This window comes from Panthera tigris, chromosome B1 (assembly GCF_018350195.1).
Source record: "Panthera tigris isolate Pti1 chromosome B1, P.tigris_Pti1_mat1.1, whole genome shotgun sequence".
NCBI lineage: Eukaryota > Metazoa > Chordata > Mammalia > Carnivora > Felidae > Panthera > Panthera tigris.
In genome coordinates, this window is record NC_056663.1 from 108632659 (window position 1) to 108647816 (window position 15158).

Here is a 15158-nt window from a genome sequence, read left to right on the forward strand (position 1 = left end):
GAGCATTTTGGCACATACATTATACAGAGGATATAGTTTACTGCTGTAAACAACAAAGGATAAATTCTGAGCAAACCTCACCAGGAGATATGAAGCTGGATGATATTCTGTGAACCTGGTATCTGTAGTCTCCTCAGTTCTTCAAGGGAACTATGCTTAGATTGGAAATGATAGTATTCAACCTGTCCCAGATGAAGTCCTGCCCTAATACAGGTTTATTTATATATAAGCCCAATTTAGGTTTACCAGATATTTTATTCTCTGACAATATCATCTCGAAACAGTGTATTTACAAGTAAGCAGCAAACATTGCTTTTAGCAAATCACATCACCTAGCTTCTTAGTTCTGGGTTCGGTTTCTTACACCACCACTGATGGCCTTTTCATACATTGTACATAAACTATATAACGTCACATATAAAGGACCCCACATTGCAACTACATGACAGAGACCAGATGGCGAGCAAGTGAAATCAGTTCAAAGCCTATTTGGAGCCGAGCACAGTCTGGCTAAGGTAAGCCATAGGTCTGGCAATGTGCAAGTTTTGGTTCTTGTCTTCCTCATTTGTCCTCTGTCACTTACTGCAAAATCAGTGTGTCTTGTCCTTACAAATTCAAATACTTAAGAAATAATTTGAGTCATTCAAAACGAATATCCCCAAATAACAGAACTTTCCTTAGCTCCCATTTTCCTGCATAACCTCCTAACAACTTACTTCTTTTGAAGAACATGGAAATCCAATTATACTATTTTATCTCCATCATTATTGCTACCTACTAATTTTCAGCAAACTCTTCCACTTCTGTAATGACTTTAAGTACTTAGTACAGTGGGTGTGAATTTATATACATAAAATTACATACGCAAAAAACATATTTATTTTCCTAAAACTAAATTTAATTGTTATTTTTGAATCTTTTTTCCACCTGAAACCGCAAAATGTACCCATGTCACCATAATAGAATAATAATACTCTAAGGTGGGACCAGCCACAGCACTGACCAGACTAAGAAGTAGATGTTCCCTCCCCACTGAGCTATAGAAAAGGAAAACATCAACCCAGGGAAAAGGAGAGGGAGGGGCAAGATGTCAATTTTTTAAATGAGTTGAAACCTAATTTAATCTGGAAATGACTAGTATTACCTAGTTTTTCCTCTTTAAAGAATTGCTTCTAACAGTTTTATAGCTAGACCTAAAAGATGTGATTCAGGAAATACGGTGAAGTCAATCCCTCTGCTTATCCCATGATAAGAATATACTTTACAATTTATTACAACTATCTTTGAACTTCATTTCCTGGATCTGCGTTATTTGGAGAAATACATACTGTCCAAAGGATCTTTTTAAAAAAAATTTTTTTAATGTTTATTTATTTTGTGAGACAGAGAGAGAGAGCATGAGCCTGGGAGAGGGAAGAGAGAGAGAGAGAGACAGACAGAGAGACAGAGAATCCCAAGCAGGCTCCTTGCTGTCAGTGCAGAGCCGACAAGGGGCTCAATCTCAAGAACCATGAGATCATGACCTGAGGGGAAATGAAGAGTCAGGTGCTTTACTCACTGAGCCACCCAGGCACCCCACAAAGATCTTATTTAACCATTCAGTGACATCAGTGACATTCAAAATCAAATCAATAAGGTTATCTGTCTACCCTATTTATCTCTATTTTAGTCCCTTAGCTGATCATAAAACTATAAAAGGCTTTATCTTCATTCTACTTTCTGGTCTCTTATAAATTAAGTCCTACTCTCTCTCCACTGCTCTTCCCATAAACTTTCATTCATAATTCAGATTATATTATCCTTAGTATGCAATAGGAAAGCAGGCACTTTTTTGTTTTACTCACTGTTCACAGTGTAGAAAAATAGCTGTTACCTAGTATGTGCTCAATAATGAATGTGTGTCTTCCCCCTTGGATTGTAAGATCCATTTGGTATAAATGGATGGATATTGCACGCTATAATCTTCATGATACAAAATTCATTTTGAAGACTTATACAGTGCTCATTCCAACTCCTTACTATCTGGGACCCAAACACAGACTAGATACTGCTGTACATATACTAGATGCTCCAGCCTATTGGCAATGCCCCCAACCCCTTTGATACATACCATGCTTCTCTTTTATTGAATTCTCTCTCCACTAATCTGCTTAGAAACCAAACAATCCTTTAAAGATCTTGCTCTAACTGAGCTCTAGGTCAATACAATTAAAGCCCTGTAATCAAACACAAAATCATCTAATGTTTAATTCACTTCACAAAGTATTTGAAGAATTCATTTTGATAAAAATTACATGTAATGAGTTAATTTCAACCTTTGAGAATTTTTGTATATGTATTTGTATTTTGTGTATTTTTGAATATTTCAAAATTTCTTAATTTATCAAAAGCATCTTAGCCTTGATTTTATACTAACAGTTATATTTTTCATCTTAATATGTTATACTGACAAATTGTGGGGTTCTTAGTCATTTTGGATATTTTCAAACATTTTCATAAAGTTTTAACCAAAATCCAAATTAATTTTGTATATTTTACAAGTATTAATAGATTTTTACCTCATACCAGCCTCATCAAATTATCCCTTTTGTGTATCCTTAACTAATCAAAATGACTTTTGTGTAATAATCATTTTCATTTACATTTAATAAATAATATTAATATCATTTTGAATAATAATAACAGAAAAGTTACAGGAGATAATTCAGGGTATTTCAGAAATAGTGCAAGTTACATTAAACATATATATTTTTTAATTTTTTTACTGTTTATTTATTTTTTGAGAGAGGGAGAGAGACAGAGTGTGAGTGGGGAAGGGCCAGAGAGAGAGGGAGACACAGAATCCGAAGCAGGCTCCAGGCTCTGAGCTGTCAGCGCAGAGCCTGATGCGTGGCTCGAACTCACAGACCTTGAGATCATGACCTGAGCTGAAGTCAGACGCTTAACTGATGGAGCCACCCAGGGGCCCCTAAACAGATATTTTTATTTGACTGTATAAAGATTGAAACATAGATATAGAAATATAGTTATATACATTTACTATGGTATGTACTATAAATACTGTATAATATTTATATTTCAGGATATCTAGTATAATATATACTATATGTCATAGATAAAAGAAAATTTAGAAAATGAAAGCAAAATGAATAAGAATAAATACAGACACAGCAACAATGAAAATCACTCACAACTTCTGGTTACTTCTTTCCAGTTATTATTCTATATACAGGGTGTTTTTCTCAACATAATTTATTTATTTTTTTTATTTAATTTTTTTTGTTTATCTATTTTTGAAGGAGAAAGAGACAGAGTGTGAGTGGAGAAGGGCAGAGAGAAAGGGAGACACAGAATCCGAAGCAGGCTCCAGGCTCTGAGCTGTCAGCACAGAGACCTACACGGGGCTGGAACTCACAAGCCATGAGATCATGACCTGAGCCGAAGTGGGATGCTTAACCAACTGAGCCACCCAGGGACCCCTCAACGTAACTTAAATCAGTCTATATACATTTACATAGTTGTGTATCATGATTTTTACTTAATACTTATGCTACTTGTTTTGCACCTTTTTTAATGGTTTCCTTAAACATAAATTTTAAAGGCAGTGTCATAATTGAATACCTGTAAAAACTCCTAATGAGTGAACCAATCAAGAGATGTTTACTAAATGAAGCTGAAAGGTTGGCAAACTTTCCACTTTTACAAGGCTAGTTCCATTTTATTTTGTTTTATTTCATTTATTTTAGAGAGAGAAAGAGAGCTAGAGTGTGAGCAGGGGAGAGGGGCAGAGGAGTAGAGGGAGAGAGAGAGAATCTTAAGCAGACTCTATTCTCAGCACAGAGCCCAACGCAGGTCTCAATCCCATGATCCTGCGATCATGACCTGAGCCAAAATCAAGAATTTGATGCTCAGCTGACTGAGCCATCCAGGTGCTCCAGATTCTTTATTTTAATTAGTTTTTCTTCTTACCTTTAGAGATATTTAGTTCTCTTTATCTAAAGTGAAATTCTAGGGGTGCCTGGGTGGCTCAGTCAGTTAAGTGACTTCGGCTCAGGTCATGATCTCACAGTTTGTGAGTTCAAGCCCCACATCGGGCTCTGTGCTGACAGCTTAGAGCCTGGAACCTACTTCAAATTCTGCGTCTCCCTCTCTCTCTGTTCCTCCCCCGCTTATGCTCTGTCTCTCTCCTTCAAAAATAAATAAAAACATTAAAAAAAATTTTTAAGTGAAATTCTACTTCACAGAATTTTAATTCTGAATTCATCCATAAAGTAATGTATCCTTAATCAGATTTTAAAAATCATTTTGGCAGAAATGAAATTAAAAAAATTTACTGGGTGTACTGAAGGGTTGGTAAAATGAACATACGAGTCGAGTCATGTGTATGGATCATGGCAGTCAATAGAAAAATGACTGGAAAATGCACAGGTAAACAATGCAGTCTGGGGTCACGGGTTGCACGATTTGAGGAGTTCTCAACATCAGATACCCAAAGTTAAATTGATAATTATATAATCAAATAACACTGCGATTATTGCACAGAATTCCAAAAGTACGTTGAAAATTCAGGACCAAGTAAACAACATGATGCGGTATTTACAGAGAAAAATGGGTTAATTCAGGGTATTCTTGAGTTCCATGTTAACTCCAGTGAAAGAAAAGAAATGACACGCAATAAGCCAGAGAGATATAGAGCTCACTATATAGAACTGTTTAGATAAAGTCAAATTTGTGAGCCTTTAGTTTGAAAGGTTCTTTATGGGCTCCTAACTTGAATAAGGTTTAGTTTTGTCTAAGAAATCTTTCCGATCTTATTTAGAAATAGGGCAGTATTAGCACTCATAAAGCTACAAAGTCTCAGAGAACCAAAGATGATGCCAACTGTAACATTCTTTTACCAGTTCACACCTGAATCTAATATTCAGTTCCAATGTTTGCTTGTATGTGTTTTATTTGTTAGATACTTCCAGTGCTTTTTTTTTTTCCTGTGGTTTTCAAAGAGGCATTGCAAAGAGGTTAAGAGGGTAAACAATACACAATTGTGTAAATGAAAAATCTCTGCCAGACCAGTCCTTAGTAAAACTACAACCTTAAAATTTTGCCAGACTAGAAGTTCTTGTTTGTCAATATTTAAGCTAGAAAGTCCTTGCTGGTCAATAGTTAAGCTGTACTAATAGTTTTGAAAAACAAATCTTCACAACCAACTTTTTAAAAATTCTTTTTCAATGTTTATTTTTGAGAGAGAGAAAGAGACAGAGCGTGAGTGGGGGAGGGGCAGGGACAGGGGGAGACAGAATCAGGCTCCAGGCTCTGAGCTGTCAGCACAGAGCCCAACATGGGGCTATTAACTCAGGAACTGTGAGATCATGACCTGAGCCGAAGTTGGACGCTTAACCAGCTAAGCCACCCAGTCTCCCCTTCAGAACCCACTTTTTATTCCAGCTGCCATATTCAAGAAAACATATTCAGTTAGGAGGTGGAAAACTATCATACAATAAAGAGTTCCTTGGGAATTGGGGACCATCTCCTGCAAACCATGGTGCATAACAGATGTTATTTTTGTGTAAATCTGAGGAAAGACATAAAATTCCTCCTACTTAAGCATGAGGTATTCATTCATGAGCAGTGCTAATAAATAAGGAATATATATATTTTTGCTTTGGCTTTAGTTTTTGCAGGTGTTAGTGGAGACTGTTTACATAAGAAGATGGTCACTTCCTGAGTTTTCAACATTTGTGGGAGTGTGCAAAAGGACATAGAAACAAAAATAGTACAGCAGAACTAAAACAGTCCAGATCAGTTTTTCTCTCTTTATTAAAAAAAAATATATTGAAAACACCCACTATTCTCACAAGTTAAGCCATGGACAAAATAGTAAGAAATGAATAATTAGAAGACAGATATAGTTATGCTCAAAAGTAGACTGTGAATTGAATACAGCCTGAAACAGATCATAAGTTTTTTCTAGACAAAGGAGACAACCCAAGATAAGGTCCACATATGTATGGGTACACATGAATACATGAATATGACAAAAAATACACTACAGGGAAAGGAGAAAATATTCAATAAATTGTCCTGAGATAAATAGTTAACCAGAAGGAAAAATAACCTGAATCCCAGCTTCAAAACAAATATAAAAGCTAGTTCTAGATAGATTAAAGGCTTAAATAAAAAACACACAACTTTTAGAAGGAAATGTAAGAAAAAAATCCTTTTGTTGTTTACTCCACATAAGAAAGGATTATTTCCCAAAGGAACACAAAACACACACTCGTTAAAATTTTAATAAGTGTGCTTATATTAAAATTAAAACTTCCATTCAATAACTAATAACTTTAATAACCTCAATAAATAAATTCCTACCCATTCCTCCCCCCTCCAAAAAAAGAAATACAACTTATAAATTCCAGTCAGATATTTGTAATACATACAACTGACTAATGATTAATAACCCAGAATTTATAAAGAAAATTTTCAAATAAGTTTTCAAAAAAGACAAAAATCTAATAAAAATGAGTAAGAGACAAAAATGAGTAAGAGACAAAAATGAGTAAGAGACAAAAATGGATATTTCACAGAAGAAAAAAATCCCAATTATAAATATATGAAATTATATTCAACTTTGGTACAGGGAAAAGTAAATACTGAAATGATTTATGTGTACTATACCAGAAAAAATATTACTTTGATAATCCTGAACTTTGGAGATTTTGTGGAGAAACAGGAACTCTGATATACTGAGGTGGGAATGTAAAATGACACAATAACTTTAGAAAACAATTTACATTATCTTGTAATAAATACTCACAGATACTGTAATTCATCAATTTAACTCCTTGGTATATACTCTTGAGAAATTCTTGCAAAGTATGTCAAAAGAGAAATAATAATAATAATAAAGAGGTCTTAGTGTCATCGCTCATTATAGAAGAACACTGAAATCAACACCAGCATCCATGAACAGGAAAATGAATGATATATTGTGATATGTTCAGAGATCTGAACACAACTAAAATGAACGAACTGTAACCACATGCAATAGAATGAATGGATCTCAGACACATAGTTTTGAATAGAGAAAGCACATCACAAAAATTACATATATAGTATGATATCATTTCTATGAAGCTAAAACACAGGCAAAACTAAGTGATGTATTGTTAAGAAACACATACAAGTATGGAAGAAACAATTTTAACAAATAGATAAAAAGCAATAAATACAAACATCAAAATACTAGTTATCTTCCAGTTGGGGTGGGAGGGATGTGATGCTGGAGAAGCAACTTACACATATGTAACATGCAGTCTTTATTTATCAAAAAATATAGAATAAGAAAAAATGGACCAAACAAGTATTATAGCCTAATCAGAAATAGACTCCAGGTGCTTATACAATGGATCCTTGTTTGAAGTGATAAAGTTTCCTAGAATTTCTGAGGCATAATTTTCCTCAGACAGAGTATCACCTTTGGCCATCCATGATGTGGGTTTCCTACACAATAGTGAAGGAAGGCATAAAAGCTTACCATGGTTGGTGAACCTGAATACTTCCAGAACCAGAATCCTCTGCAGAGGTTAGTTAATTTAGCATAATCTGGGTTCATTTCCAATTTGAGGGATGGCCTAACCTGTGCAATTTTACAGGATGATATCCTAATTTTCCTAACCATTTTCTTTCTGAATTTATGAGAGTACATTTGGTTATAAATTGGTATTTCTTATTCAGATGCACTGCATCCAAATATTTTACATATAGCTGGCTGTATTTATTATATCAATTGTTATATGTTTCCAATTAATTGAAGCATAATACTTTTTTATTAGAAATCACAGGCCAACTATAATTAGGAGGCCAAATTAATCCAAACTTACCAAATTAATTAAAAAAAACAAAGCAGTCTTTGTTTCTTTGTTTCCCATTCTTATCTGGGAATTAATATGCATAGTTGCATAGTGTCACATTTTTAGCACACTTAAGGTGTCTCTATTTCCTGTTTTTATTTTATTTTACTTTTTCTGGGCATACTCACATAAGGATCCATAAGAATTTTATTCTTGGAATTCTCTTCTAGGTTTTATTACAAATCCTTGAATATATCTTCTTAGTTTTAATTTTTGCTTTCTTGGCCAGGGTGGGTTTGATTTGCAATCATCTTAGTCCTCAATGATTCTTTTTCTTGCATATTGCATGTACCTTCTCTACTAACGATTAATTAGTTCAGGTATCCCAGGGTACAGAAAGATGTGTTGCACGTAGCCAAGAATTACAGTGAGGAGAGAGGTTTAACATGTCCACAAATTCAGGCAAAAGAGAGGCACAGGTCCTAAGCTAATGGCATATTGCAAACAGTTTTCCCATATAACTGAACACTGAGCTCAGCCCCCCTCTAGAGGGCAAGAATTCACTGGAAGACCTGAGGTAAATTCCCCAGTTGCAGGGAGAGCAAAGAAGAGATCAATAGGCTTGTGTCCTGCTTTGGGCTGTTGGCAGGAGGATGAATAAGCAGGGCCAAAACTTCGGAGCATCCGGTTCTACAAAAAAGGTTCTGACTGGTTTGCTCAAGAAGGAGGTACACTAAAATAGGAAGTGGATGTTTTTTCAGAACTCCAATTCTTTGGATTCATCCCTATCCCTTAAAAGACATCAGTCACAAGCAAAATGACTTTTTAACCCTAGTTGTGATTAGAGACAACAAAGAACAGTGGAAGTAAGAACAGCGGTGAATGAGCAGAATCAGTGCATCTGGTGTGGTCACTGACTGTGAGAAGCTGTGATGATGGGACTTCAGGAAACCTCAATACCTTTCATTTATCTGGTTGACTTCTGTTGCCTTTTTCCAACTCTCACAGTTAAAAAGTCAGCCCTAAGTACTATTTACACAAGATACTTACATAATATGTTTAACCCTTTGGCCTGATTCATTAGATTTCAGTTCAAATGGCTTTCCTTTGTGTTCTCACAGTACCCTAGAGCTCCCCCACTGCAGTGCTTATCTGTATCCACAGTGAAAACACCCATTTGACAGTGTCTTCCATCAGAATGTAAACTCCATGAACACAGCCATCATATCTCTGTTGCCGTATGATACCATGGTATCTCCAGACTTGAATGAAGTTCCTGGAACAAGGTAGTTGCTTAGGAAATATTTTTGCATGAATGAGTAAGTGAAAGCATCCTAAATTATACTTAAACATAAGCATGGCAGCATCAATCATAATTCATTTCTAAATTATAGGTTATATAGTTTTCTGAAACTGTATCAAGCACATGCAATATCCTATATTCAATTTATCCAAGTGCTCACAATTTGTACACTGCACCATCCTAGGGATGTCTCACACATCAAATTCTAATAAGTAAGATGCCATTATATTTATGCATGATCAGCCTGGGCGGCCACACATGGCAGCCCTGATAAATGCTGACCTACAGCACCACCTAGGATCATAATGGAATAACCAGAATGCATGGTGTAAGAGCACAAGAAACCCATTGGGAAGTCCTAATCTTACTAAAAAACATTCATCATATACATACTAATGTTTTAAAAAAAAGTAATGCTTTAAAAAGAGTAATTTGTATTAGATGTGGTTTGGGTATTTTTGTTTTGTTTTTTGTAATGATTTTATTTATTTTTTTATTTAAAAAAAAATTTTTTTTTAACGTTTATTTATTTTTGAGACAGAGAGACACAGCATGAACGGGGGAGGGGCAGAGAGAGAGGGAGACACAGAATCGGAAGCAAGCTCCAGGCTCTGAGCCATCAGCCCAGAGCCCGATGCAGGGCTTGAACTCGCGGACCGCGAGATCGTGACCTGAGCTGAAGTCGGATGCTTAACCGACTGAGCCACCCAGGCGCCCCAATGTAACGATTTTAGAAAGAAATCTTCATATAAGATGTGACTCTGTCCTAGTTAAGATCCTCAAAAACATGAATTTTAAAACTGTTTTCCCCCTATTCATTTAAATCATACCAACCATTGTAGAGAATACTTGATGCTATTCATTCAGTTTTTATTCACAGCTCCAATCACAGATACGGCTCCAGTTTGTATTAGGCAACTGACAAAACCTAATGCAAATTAGCCTGTGCAAAAGTTATAATGTCTTAACTCACATAAGAAGAAAGTTAAGAAAGGACCTGGTTTCAGGATGACTGGACCTGAGGATTGCATCATTATTGCCTAGAAGTGTTGATTTTTCTTTCTGGCCAGTTCTCATCTCTGCTTTTGTTTTCTTTCTTAACCTCCTCAATATGATGGCCAAAATGGCTTTCATAAACCTTCATATCCACCCTCTTTTTAAAAACATGTGCATAAGATTCACACCTACATTGCAACCACTGTTAATCTTTGCAATTTTAATGCAAAATTTCATGTGCTTTTCATAATACAATGAAAAATCCCTTTAAAGTACTGAGTATTGTGGTGGGACAGAGTGTTAAAATAGATTTGTAATAGAATCTAAACTCTTAGAAATATCCTAACTACACAATCTTTTCCATGTTGGAGCAGAATGATTCTTTTTTTTCAAAGCAATACAATAAATAAAACCTGTTTCACCACATTCAAGTTATGTGATGGCAGAGAATAATTCGCTCACTTTCGTGCCTGAGGTCAATATGTATCTTTGTTTTTGTGCTTGGAGAAATTTATGTGATGTTTGTTTAAAGTGGAATGTTTCTATGTGTTGCATTCTCCTGGAAACATGGATTCCTGAGGTAATTAGGATGGAAAGCAATAATATCAGCTACTATAAAAAGAACTCTTTTTTGCTTATGTATGGTCATATGAAATTCTACAGTGATAGCTTATTATTTCTACAACTTGGCTGTTTATGTAAAACAGAGGCTTATTGTTGAGTAATTAGTATCTGTGTTTTCCTGTTGCTGCTTCTCTTTGGAGAATTGTCTCCGTGATGAAATACAGAAAGCATAGTCCCAGATGGCACACTGCTGCATTTATATTGACATGGAAGCACAGAAAACATGTCCAGAACCTGCCCTCCTCATAAGTGCCCAGACAACAGGCATAAATCAGACTACAACATACTTTTTTTCCACATAATATCTGCTTAGGTATGCACCAGGAATACCTCAATATGCCACACAATCTAGAGCTGTCTTGGGTCGTCCCAGTGAATGGATCAGAATGAAGATGGCATGATGGGCAAACAAGTGGTATCTCAAAATGAGGAAGGTAACGAGGGCAGGCAAACCAAGAAGAAAGGAGGTCTAAGTGGAAAGTATGACAAAGCAGCCCAGGTGCTGCTTTTCCCCAAAACTGTCCATAACTCTTGGAGATCAGAAACATGCCTAAAAGGTGGGTATTTGTGTGTATTTGTGTAACCTCTCTGATTTGATAAGCAGTGCATGTATCCAAACCTCTATTTCAAATTATGCTGCCCCCTCCCAGGAAGGCACCATTATTCCCCTCCTCTTGCATTCTCTTCTGCTAACATCCGGAATCCTATAATTCATCCATGCAGAAGACTCTCTGTGGCAGATGGGGCCCTGAGTGCAGAGAACAATTTCCTGGCTTTGGAATGGTTGTCAGACCTCTTGCAACTTCCATGTCTCTATAATCCTTCAGAAGCTGCATTCTCCTGGGCATAGAGAAAATTTACACCTTCACTTAATATTGTGAGCTTTCTTTCTTAAATCAGAAAACTAAAAAGCATGATACTCTTCATGAGTGTATTGTGTGTTATGAGTTATAAATATTACATATGTATTTATATAGCAGATTGCATGATACATTAGTTTTCTATTGCTGTCAAAACAAATTGCCACAAATTTAGCATTGTAAAAAACCCACATTCATGACCTTACACTTCTGTAGGTCAGAAGTCTGAAGGGTCTCATCAAGGTGTTAGCAGGTCACATTCCTATCTAGAATCTCTACAGAGAACTCATTTCCTTGTTCATTCAAGTTGTTGGCAGAATTCAATTCCTTATCATTTTGAACTGGCATTTCCATTTCGTTGGTGGCTGTTCAAAGGCCACTTGAATTCTTTGACTCATGGCCACCTTCTTCCACCTTCAAAGCCAGCAACTGTGAGCCAATTCCTCTCATGCTTCGAATGTCTCCTACTTCTTCTTCCCTTGTTACATCTCTCACTGAATTCTCTTTCTCCTCCAACTAAGAGTTCATGTGATTATACTAGAACCACCAAGGTAATCAAGGATAAAATCCCTTCTTTAAGGTCAACTAAGTAGCAACCCTAATTATATCTGCAAAATCCATTTGCTATGTAAGGTAACATATTCAGATTTGGGGGATTAGGGTGCAGAAGTCATTAGCAGAAACCTATTACACATTTACAAAATTCTCTTTAAAAACGTTTACTCACATAAAGATGGATTCTTATGAATTGGCACATACAATAACCTCAATCAGTACTAGGCACATTGTATTAAACTCTTCCCTTTGACTTGCTTTCCTGTAAAATATTGGTTATTATTTTTCTTTGTTGAAAGTATCTACTGTTAAAAAAGAGATAGCAGGCCCAAAATGGAGTCATTTGTACTAAACTCCATGTCAGCAACCCAAAACTTAATACCCAGTCTAACTGCAGTTTTAAACTCCCTGGAATGTAACCTTTAACTAGTCAATATGGAATTACTTAACACTATAGATAATCTGCTGATAAACTCCTTTCTTGGTTCCCTTTAGGCAGATTCAGTCTTTGCTAATAATTTCCTCTTTCAAACCTATTTTTTTTTATTTTATTTTATTTATTTTTTTATTTTTTTTAACGTTTATTTATTTTTGAGACAGAGAGAGACAGAGCATGAATGGGGGAGAGTCAGAGAGAGGGAGACACAGAATCTGAAACAGGCTCCAGGCTCTGAGCTGTCAGCACAGAGCCCGACGCGGGGCTCGAACTCACGGACCGCGAGATCATGACCTGAGCCGAAGTCGGCCGCTCAACCGACTGAGCCACCCAGGCGCCCCCCTATTTTTTTTTTTTTTAAAGAAGTTGTCTGGACAGCTAACAGACACATGAAAAGATGCTCAACATCATTCATCATCAGGGAAATACAAATCAAAAGTACAATAAAAGATCACCTCACACCTGTCAGAATGACTAAAAAATCAACAACACACAAAACAACAGGTGTTGGCAAGGATGCGGACTATCGGTGGGAATACGAATTGGTGCAGCCACTGTGGAAAACAGTATGGTGGTTACTCAAAAAGTTAAAAATAGAACTACCTTATGTCCCAGCAATTACACTTCTAGGTATTTACCCAACGGATACAAAAATACAATTCAAAGGGATAAATTCACCCCGAAGTTTATAGCAGCATTATCAACAGTAGTCAAATCATGGAAAGAGCCCAAATGTCCATCAGCTGATGAATGGATAAAGAAGATGTGGTATATATATATACAATGGATATTACTCAGCCATTAAAAAGAATGAAATCTTGCCATTTGCAATGATGTGGATGAAGCTAGAGAGTATTATGCTAAGCAAAATAAGTCAGACAGAAAAACAAATACCATATGACTTCACTCATATGTGGAATTTAACAAACAAAACAAATGAACAAAGGTAAGAGAGAGAGAGAGAGAGAGAGACAAACCAAGAAACAGACTCTTAACTATAGAGAACAAACTGATGGTTACCAGAGGGGAGGAGAGTGGGGGAATGGATTAAATATGTGATAGGGATTAAGGAGTGCATTTGTTTTGATGAGCAGTAGGTATTTTATGGAAGTGTTGAATCACTACATTATATGCCAGAAACTAATATACTGTATGCTAACTGGAGTTTAAATAAAAGCTAAAAAAATCCCAGAAGTTTCAATAATATCAAAATAACATCTATAGGAAATCACTGTTATTAAAAATATATAATACTAAAATACATGTTTGTCAATAATATCATGATAAATTATTAATGAGTAGAATATTCATAAGAGTAGAATTTGTTCATCAAAACATCAATATAAAATGCAATTAAGAAACATAAACTATTTTTGTGCCTCTAGTTACAAAGAACAAATTTTGGGTAAGAAAACTTGAAATTTATTGACTCTGCCACTAATTTAAGAAATGTGCTTCAACTGAAAAACAGGTGTTGGCTAGCTCTTATGAATTATTTCTTTGTCAGGGATTGTTAATGACAAGGAAACTCTCCAATTTGGGATAAAATCTTTATGGAAAAAGAAGGACACTAAGACGGATCATATTTCTTCTAGTCTAGAGAACCACAATATATGAAGAATCCAAACTTATGAATTGCCATAGCATTTTATCTGAACTTCTTTGACGAAATTTTAACTTTTAACTAAGTACATTGTGTCATAATTTTTATGAATATGTCTCATCTTCTAAGCTAGAATCAGAGAACCATTGATTTGAATCACTCCAGTTCTTGTCAAGCACTTATTATACAGAAGAATAAAACAGAGTTCCTGCTGTCAGATTAGTGTGGTACTATCTAATTCAATGGGTATAAAGGCTATGTTGGAAATATTCATAGATGTCACATAAAATCAGAGGCAGCTAACCATAAATGATATAAAGATATATGGGGAAGTTAACTCTAGCAAGTTTCAGCAAGGTAAAGAAGAATAAGAGGGCAAAGTAGGTGTCCTTATAATAGGAAACAATGTAAGCAAAGGTCGGGAGATAGGAAACATCCTTTTAGAGTGGTGTTGAGGAACTTACAATGTTAGGCAAGAGTAAAGGAAAATGAAGGTGAATAGGTAGACAGGAGTAGAATTATATGAAATCCTTATAAGTGATGCCATACTGCTCTATCCCTGCCAGCACTGTGCAGGCATATTTGCATTTCCCCCCCAAATTTAGCAGTTCCCTAAATTATCAGAGCTCCACTTCTCCCTAGAAAACACACAAAGCTGAGCACCTTTATGCTTCCTCTCCACTACAGGACATTTGATGTGGGATTGAAAGCCTGTTTTCAGTCTCACAGTCCCCTTCACTATTTCTCTCAGGGAGTCTAGGGATGCTTGTGAAAATGGAATCTGATGTTGTCTCCTTTCTTATACTAGAATTCCTTGGATGGGTATGCCCAATATATTTATCATTCTGTATATACTGCCCATTGTACTTCACACATATAGTATTCATTCAGTAAATATTAACAGAATAGAAAAGGGTTAGTCAATCAATCAATC